Genomic DNA, 9,163 nt, shown 5'->3' with positions numbered 1-9,163 from the left:
GGGGGGGGAGGGCTGACTGCAGTTTGTCAGTGAATGGTGACACAAATGGAGTGATAGTCGAGCATCCCTGAGTAAACATTTTTTGCTGTTGTTACATTTCACAGGGCCCAGACGGTAAGCCCGGCCTGCCAGGATTTCCTGTAAGCCCTATGTTTTAAGTTTTTGAAATCCATTCATATGTACCTGAATGCTTCGTATTTGCTGTGCTGCTTAGTGCCTGAAAGATTCCCAGAGACCATAAAAATAAGGCCTTAAAGTCAAAGGAGATCATAACGAGACTTAGAACGGAACTGGAGAGAACTTCATGCAATCGCTTGGGTTGTGACTTGAGGAACAAATAATGTTCGGCTTCCCTTCTAGGCAAATGCATCAAGTTGCTTTGTTCCTCCCGTAAAGTTTTGTGCCCCTCTGTTTAATGAATTTTTTTAAACACATTGTTAGATGGTTTTAATTGTAAGCTGCCTCATGTAGGGATTCTAAAGAGGCAGCACAGAAATAACCTAAATAGTTTCTTTAGTTGAACCGCCGAAGGGAGCTGTGACTCTTGAAAACTCTTACCCTACCCCCTAATCTGGTTGGTCTCTGCGGTGCAATTGGACTCGAACCTTGCTCTTCAACTGCACATTACCATGGCTACCCCCTGACACAGTCTTCTTTAATCGAAATCAGCATGATATCATCGTCCGTCCTTCCCACCCCCACAAACCTAGCTGCCAGTGAAGGAGAGCACGGAAGTGCTGTTGCAGTGACATCGTATAGCACTGTTTTCAACTTCACATTATTTGGAAGGCCTGCCGGTGGGAATGTCCACATTGTCTCCCCGTTACCTGTAATTTGGACCAAAGCTAGCAAAGGGGAGAAATGGGAGCGGCTTTATTCACTGTGTCTGGGGAGTCTTCAAAGTGGACACCAAGGGGTGCTGAAGTTCCCTGCTATCATACTTCCATACCTTGTGGATTTAATTTCACACCTTTCCACCGCTTATGACTGCAGTGGGTTTTCTGGGAGCTAGTTGCCACCAGTGTTCCCTCTAAGCTGCGTTAGCGTGAGCTAGCTCACAGTTTTTTAGCCTCCGGCTCACACATTTTTGTCTTTGCTCAGGAAGGTTGGCTCCAGAGCAAACTCATTTATGCAGGAGCCAAATCGCTCTCTCACAACTTAAATGTCAGTAGCTCCCAAAGTAGAATTTTTGCTCACAGGGCCTGCACAGCTTAGAGGGAGCGTTGCCACCCCATACAGGACTTTCCCTTCCTTTCGCAGTACAGTTTCCCGCTGACCCCACGGCACTGGAGGTTGCCAGAGAGAAATTAAAAGAGAAAAATGGGTTCGAGGGGTTAGAATCTCAACCACAGTATAACCCAACCAAGCCTGGATTGATAACTGAGGCAAGACTGACAGGGATGAGATGGTATGCTTTTTCAGGTGAAAGAGAACCAGGTTTGTTTCAGACAAAGAACCACAACTATTAATACTTAACCAGGAGTTGTGGGGTGTTAGGTTTTACCTCAGGAAAACACACTCTCAAGGACGTTTATAACAGATCAACACAGTACTCTACTATGGCTAACAGTGCAATCCTAAACAGAGTTAGATCCTTCTCAGCCCATTGACTGCAGTGTACAGAGAAGAGGGTAACTCTGTTTAGGATTGCACTGTTAGAGACACTGCAGGCCGAGCCAAACCCTGCTGGCTTCCCGTAACATCCCAGTACCCTCAGACAGGGAAGCTTAACCAAAGATCTGATCTCTCTCTCAGATCTTTAGTTCCCACTCCTGTCAGACTTAACCCTTCTCTCTCAGCCCCCCCAAACCTAACTTCTCTCAGCCTTCAACATTTAATTCCTTCCAACTAAAAACCTAGATCCTAACTGTTCCCATTACTGACCCTATTGACTGATGGAGAGCCCTGCTCCGATTGGCTATTCTGTCTCGAGTGTACATTTCTGTGGTCTGCCTCTCACGGTGATGTCTCAACACCACCGTTCTTGACGTCTTGATTTATGGGGGCTTCTGTGTAAGGGAAGCTGCCGAAGAAGCACACTCTTGCTTAGTGCTGATAATAGTTGTAATGAGGATGTTAAATAAGCCCAGGCGTTTGGCCAAGAAGTATAATATAGCTCTGACCTTGAGCAGTGTGGGATACTGCAAAGACCCAGCCTGGATCCTACTGTTTTCCTATAAGGGTGGGGTTGGGTTTAATGCGCAGTGTAGACACGCAAGAAGACAGGACTGAATCCTCTCTTCACCCCCACAAATCACTTTTTAAAGTTGTTTTTTCAACCTTTGCAGGGTTACTTCCTGTCTTGGCTCCAGTCCAGGAGAAAAAGCGATTAAAAAGTGAATTTGGGGGACAAAATATGGGCAGGGAGAGGTTCCGCTCCCCACTCCCCTCTCCCCTTGCTGAGTTTCAAGTCCCACCAACCTCACACCCCTTCCTTACTCTGTATAAGGATTTGGCGGCACCCCAGCTCTAGCTACAGCGGTCTGCTGCTTTCCTGTCTAATTTAGCAACTTCAGAAACCGCTAATATCCCTCCTGCTTATCAAAAGGCATCTCATCTTCTTCTAGGGCCCGAAGGGACCAAAAGGTGACACTGGACTACTTGGGCGACCAGGAGAGAAAGGAAAACAGGTAAGAAGAAAGAGCAGACAACAAGTCATGAACAATCCTGTTTCGAAATGTGAAGCAGTTCTTGGGACCTGGCTGGTTAATGTTTTCTCCATTTTGCAGCAGGAAAAGGGTGGCCGGTCTCCGTGATGGGCTACCCAGACAGGGGGAGTGTGGAAGATCTGGGAGCCTTAGAGCAGGCGGTGAGATGGGACTGGCTATCTGGGCCTCCTGATTTCTCAGGAGTGTTCTACGCTGTTTACACAAGAGTCCTAGCTTGGACTGTCTGCTGTGGTTGCCAACTCCAGGTTGGGAGATTCCTGGAAGTTTGGGTATAGAGCCTAGGAGGAGTGGGGTTTCAAGGAGGGGAGGGACCTCCGTGGGGTATAATGCCATAGCGCCCACCCTCCTGGGGAACTGATCTCTGTAGTCTGGAGATCAGTTGTGCTGGGAGATCCCCAGGCCTCACCTGCAGGTTGGCAACCCTACTGCTTACAGTCCCTGCTTCCAACCAGCGGTCCTCTACGACCCATCTCAGGTTCCTTGCAGGCACACATCAGCTACAGGGAATGACTTTTTAAAAAATACGGGAGAGCCCAGTTTGTAAGCCGCTCTGAGACTCCAAGTGAAGGGCGGGGTATAAATCCAATCTCTTCTTCTTCTTTCCCATAAATGTAGTTAATCTGCATGCTTCCTTTTGGCTGTGCCTTACTTTAGGAGGTAAGCTAAAGAGTTTGCTTTCCAGTTTGCATCCTGAAAGGTTACTGGACCCATAATGCTTAAAGGGCGACAGTGGTACCACACTGGAGGGAGTTGCCGTGTGTTTCCCACATGAGAGTAAATCACAACTGTGCAAAAAGTTGGCCATGCCACACCTAAGAAAGTTCATGAATGGAACCAGTTTACTGAGCACAACAGCACAGCCGCCGCAACAAACAAGTGATCTCGTTAGATCTCAGAAGTTAAGCAGGGTTGACTCTGGCAAGTACTTGGAAGGAAGACCTCCAAGGAATACCAGAGCTGGGAGGCAAGGGCAGGCTTTAATCAGCCACTCTCTGAATATCCTCCAGGCCCCCAGTAGGGGTCAGTCACCAGAGGTCGCCATGACTTCCAGGTGCACACACACACGCACATAAAAATACCCCCAAAAGACAATGCATCCACCTGGACTGAATCAAGACGTAGGTTTCCAGTCTCATTACCAATGCTGATTTCTCCACATCTACTACCCCACTCCACACCTACTACCCCCCTGCATGGGTCCAGTAACCTTTCAGCATGCAAACTGGAAAGCAAACTCTTTAGCCATAATCTCTTCTTCATGGACCTCTGCACGTCTGGACAGGTAGTATCATCCCACAACTGACCCTCTCTATCAGCTATCAATCACCTCTGCTTCCTTGGTTCTGCCTGAAACCCTGGAGAGCAGCTGTCAGCCAGAGTGGGCTGTACTGACCTTGAAGGACGGATGGTCTGATTCAGTAGAAGGCAGCTTTGGTTTTGTAAAAGCCTGCGTTGTTGTGACAAAGAAATGGGAATTAAGACCTTCTTCCAAACACCCTGCTAAGGACGTCTGTTCTTTGCTTCTCTTCTCTTCTGCAAAGGAACAAACAAGGGTGTTCCCCCCCCCCCTCCGGTTAAAGTGCCTTATGAAAGAGGACGCATTGCCATGGCATTCTGAAAGTGCCAAGCATTTTGCAGACTTTAGCTCCTTCCTTCCCGCAACATATGAGAACGAAACGCTTTCGGGAAAGTTACGGAGCCCCCAACTTGCTGGAACTTGTCCTGCCGCCGCCAGTCAAGGCTGTCTGAGTCTTAAGATGGTTTTCCAAGCTGGAGTTTTGTAAGCTGTTGATGGACCCAGCAAAGTATAATGCACTTGGCCTCCACGATGGGGACTGGAAGGGGCAGAATCAAATGAGAGATCTTATCTTGCTCTGCTGATGAAAGCAAAAGCAGCCGTGGGAGAGACCACCCCGCATATCTTCTGACCACAGGAGGAAAGACCAGCTTTGCAACTGGAATGAAAGACAGGCAGATCCGCAGATCGAAAGCTGTCTCGACATCAGCCTTGCCCCTCCTCCTTTTTTTGTTTTAATGCCACATAAGTCCCAATTATTGGTAATCTTGGTTAGAGTTGCCAGGTATTACCCCTGTTGCTGGCGGGGGGTCCCTCTCCTTGTCCCGGAAGTGACATCATCGCGCAGGGCACATTACGGGGGGAGGGGACACTCTAGCATTTGAGGGAAAACTCTATCGTAACTATAGAGTTTCTTCCTCAAACACTGAGTAGAGCAATCCCCCCCCCGCCACAACGTGCCCTGTGCAATGATGTCACCTCCGGGTGACGTCACTGCGCTGGGCATGTTAGCGCAGAAGGGGCTCTTTAGGGGCAGGGTTACCCCGCCAGCCGGCTTGGTGGCAGCAGATCGGGCCCCCGAAAGCAGGTAAACCCCCAACCCTGTCAGGGAAATGGCAACCCTAAACTTGGTGGTTGTTTTTTTGGGTTTTTTTAAACTAAAGGGTAACTTAAAAGTGGAAACCTTCTCTGGAGTGATTGCTTGTGGGTACTGTTGGCAGGGGTGGAGAGGAGGGAACCTCTGTGCTTGCGATCCTGCTGCAAATTTACAAAAGGTCCTCTCCTCCCCGCAAGCTTGACCCTTGAGCGCGAGAGCCAAAGGAGAGTTGATGTTGGGAGTTCCATGTCCAGAAGACAGCAGGTGTGTGGGGCTCTGGTTCAAACTGGGGCTGCGGGGCGGGGCGGAGGGAGAATCTTGTCTTTCCCCTCAGTGCCATTCTCTTTGCCTGAAACAGCCCTGCAGCCCTGTGGTTTGCCTCACAGAAGCAAACATACAACCCCGATGAGGTGGGCAGCAGCTCTGTCAGGGTCTTCCAAGCTTAGGCCAAATGGCACAGGGGAAAGTACACAACCCTCCCACCACCGCACACACACACCACAGTCCCAAAAACTAAACTGGGGCCCCGAAGACCTGCTATTTAGACAAATGAATGCTTGGGACCTCTAGGTGCTGAGTCCCAGGGTCGCGTCTGGCTTGCTATACCTGGACCGAATGCAGGGAGGACAGTTCCAGACACCCGATAGGCCTTTGTTCTTCCTCTGATGTCATAAGGTAAAATAATTGCTGCTGCTTTCAGCCTGAATGGATTTGAAATTCCGAATGCTCATGCAAGGGACGTATAAGCACATGAGGTTTATTTTATGTAGACACCCAACAGATTATTCTGTGGCTTTTTGCAGGGAGAGAAGGGCGAACCGGGAGCCATCTTTGCCTCGACAGACTCCCTGACCGAACTGATCCGGAGGCCTGGAGAGAAGGTAGCGTTCTTGGCTTGTTTGTCCTTCCCTCGCGAGCGCCGTCCCGTAGGCAGTGCCGTGTTCTCCTGAATCATTAACGGAACCCTTTTCTCGCAGGGTGAGCCTGGAGACGGGGGACCCCCCGGGCCAATGGTGAGCTTTGCGTGTTTGTTTGGTTTTTTTTTAATTAATGTGTTCATGCTCAAAACATTGTGTAAATACAAGCACCATATTTCAACAGCTGCACTGATCATAATTTAGGAGCGGCGTAAGGCGATGGGTGGAAGGATCAGGGTAGAAAGCAGAGTTTAAAACTGGACCTCCATTAAATCGTGTCCTCACGTGTCTGCCTTAGCTCCCCCCCTCCCTGGTCTGTAGGGTTGCCAGCCTCCAGGTGGGTTGTATATCAAAACGAGAGCTCACAGGAGGAGGCTGTATCAATGTAAAGACACTCCGTGAATGAATTACGAACAAAAGCAGAAAGATTGTATTGTGCAAAACAATTCAAACAGTTCTAAATCTTTGTTAAAGTACAACAAACCCTTATATATTCTTAAAGAGCTAGGATCAAAAAGTACTTGATACAAAGGGAAAACTCAAATAAAGTCCACAAATCCGGGGGTCATTTTGTAGAAAAAGAGGTGCAGGAGCTCATTAGCATAACTCATTAGCATAACTTATTTGCATATGCCACGCTTCCTGACATCACCGGAAGTGTGTCAGAAGGCAACACCCACTGCTCAGTCTCCACTAGACTGTTTTGGATTGCTAGCTATTTGGGGGGGGGCAGAACGTGCAAATCTGCCCTCACAGAGGAGGGAGAGCTTGTGCCTCAATAAAACTTGGTCTTAAAGGTGCCACTGGACTGTTTTGGCCTGGGGGGCCATGGGGGGCTCTGCAACTTACCTGGCTGCTTCTTGCTCTGACTGAGGGCTGCTGGGAGCAGGGGGTGGGGCTTGTTGCATGTGCCCGCCCCCTGGGCTCTTTACTGCCGGAGCTCCGCTCCTGTGTGCTCCTGCAGGAAATGACCCCTGCGACAAATGCTTTGTATAAAGACAAACTTCAGGAGAGCTGCTGCTCATACAAGACGCAGAACCTTTGCTCTCCTGAAGTTGGTCTTTATACAAAGGATTTGTGGACTTTATTTGAGTTTCCCCTTTGTATCAAGTACTTTTTGATCCTAGCTCTTTAAGAATATATAAGGGTTTGTTGAACTTTAACAAAGATTTAGAACTGTTTGAATTGTTTTGCACAATATAATCTTTCTGCTTTTGTTCTTAATTCATTCACGGAGTGTCTTTATATTGATACAGCCTCCAGTTGGTGGCAGGAGATCTCCTTGATTCCCCAAGCTCCAACCCCCCCCCCCCAATCTCCAGGTATTTCCCAACTCAGAGCTAGCAACCTTACTGGCCTGTAATGAAAACTATATCCAACTCTGCCATTCCGCCCTCTCTGCCTCCATCTCTGACATCTCTGTCCTAAACACCAAGGGCTGGTTCAAGGTATTTGGTTGCTCAGCCACAGACTTGCATCCGTTTTTGGACTCACACCGCTGCCGGTCAGATCTAAACCAAGCCTCTGCTCCGTTGCTGCAGGGGTTTGGCTTGGACCCGGCCAAGACTGTAAGCTCCTTTGGGTCCCTACTGGGGGAGAAAGGCAAGATCCAAACGAAATGAATGAATTAACCTAACAGCAACAGGCCACTCCCCCATGGATAGTGTAAAATCAAAGCCATGAATCAGACCATTTCTGCAGTGGTGAAATTCCCCGTGTTGACATTTACAAAACTGCGCGTTACGTGAAGTTTTCCACAGTAGATTTTTCCTCACCAGGCGCAAACCCCCGAAGTTTTCTCCTTCTCACCCCACTTCTTCGGAAACCCCCAGTTTTAGCGAGTTCTGGAAACACGGTAAGAAGGGGAAAAAACTTTGGATTTGTGTCTGGTGAGGAAAAATCTACTGTGGAAAATTTTACATAACATGCGTCAATGCATAACAAAATCGTCAATGCAGGGGATTTTACTCCTGCGGAAATGGTCTCAGAGTAATCCAGCTAAAGTTGCTGTCTTAATATTAGTTACTCAGGGTTGGAGCACATTTTCCATATGCAAGTGTCCCTCAAGAATCAGAATCCAAGACCTCGCTGCTAAACAAACTTAAGTGTTGCTTTCATTTAGTCTCATTGCGTTACAGGGTTAATTGTGTCAGTTTTCAGACAATGTGTGTGCTGCACTCACGTATGCGTACCAAGGTGGGAAGACACTTAGCAACAAAGACAGCTTGAGAGCCGGTGGGAAAAAATTCATTTTCAAATGAGGTTTACGGAAAAATGCGTGGGTAGAGAAGGTAGAGAACGCAGTACTTTTCTCCCTTTCTCACAATACAGGAACTCGTGGGCACTCGATGAAATTGATGAGCAGTAGTCTTAGAACAGATATAAGGAAGTCCTTCTTCACCCAAAGAGTGATTAACGCATGAAATTCACTGCCACAGGAAGTGGTGGCAGCTAAAAGCATACACCACTTCAAGAGGGAATTGGATAAACATATGGAGCAGAGGTCCATCAGTGGCTATTAGCCACAAGGGATAGATAGGAACTCTCAGGCTGGGGCAAGGGATGCTCTGTATTCTTGGTGCTTGGGAGGGTGGGGCACAGTGGGAAGGCTTCCAAAGTTCTGGCCCTGCTGGTGGACCGCCTGATGATGTACAAAATGCTTATAATCTCACAGTAATGATACAAAAATAAACAGTCAAATTGAAAAATATTAATTCCCAACAGTTATCAGAAAGATGGACGAACTTCTCCGGAGTTTTGGCATTCGTTTCGTGAAGAAGTTCCTCAGTTTGACTGTTTATTTTTGTATCATTATTGTGAGATTATAAGCGCTTTGTACATCATTACAGCTTCTATATTTTCCCCGCATTGTACATCATTACAGCTTCTATATTTTTGGTTCTCTACACTAGCTGTGACCCCTCAGTTTTGTTGGTGGACCTCCTGATGGCACCTGGTTTTTGACCACTGTATAACACAGAGTGTTGGACTGGAGGGGCCATGGGCTTGATCCAATATAGCTTCTCTTATGGCCTTATGAAGCACATTGCATGTTCACAGTATCGCCCTGTGCTAATCACCCTTTTTAATTTTCTCTTAAGGGACCAATGGGGCCTCCAGGACACAAAGGAGAACTTGGTTTTCCCGGCCGGCCTGTACGTACATAGTTTCTAGTGGCTTCCTC

The 9,163-nt window shown here is 47.9% G+C and overlaps 1 long non-coding RNA gene across 1 annotated transcript; it reads left to right on the top strand.

The window, feature by feature from the left end:
* The first annotated feature begins 2,592 nt into the window (after nucleotides 1-2,592).
* Nucleotides 2,593-9,139, top strand: LOC107107621. Its single transcript, XR_001482399.1, has 4 exons — nucleotides 2,593-2,630; nucleotides 5,866-5,943; nucleotides 6,040-6,075; nucleotides 9,081-9,139. It is a non-coding gene; the product is annotated as an uncharacterized LOC107107621 (long non-coding RNA).
* Nucleotides 9,140-9,163: the final 24 nt, after the last annotated feature.

This window comes from Gekko japonicus, unplaced genomic scaffold (genome assembly GCF_001447785.1).
Source record: "Gekko japonicus isolate JY-2015 unplaced genomic scaffold, Gekko_japonicus_V1.1 scaffold5077, whole genome shotgun sequence".
Classification (NCBI taxonomy): domain Eukaryota; kingdom Metazoa; phylum Chordata; class Lepidosauria; order Squamata; family Gekkonidae; genus Gekko; species Gekko japonicus.
This window is presented reverse-complemented; position numbering and strand designations above follow the sequence as displayed.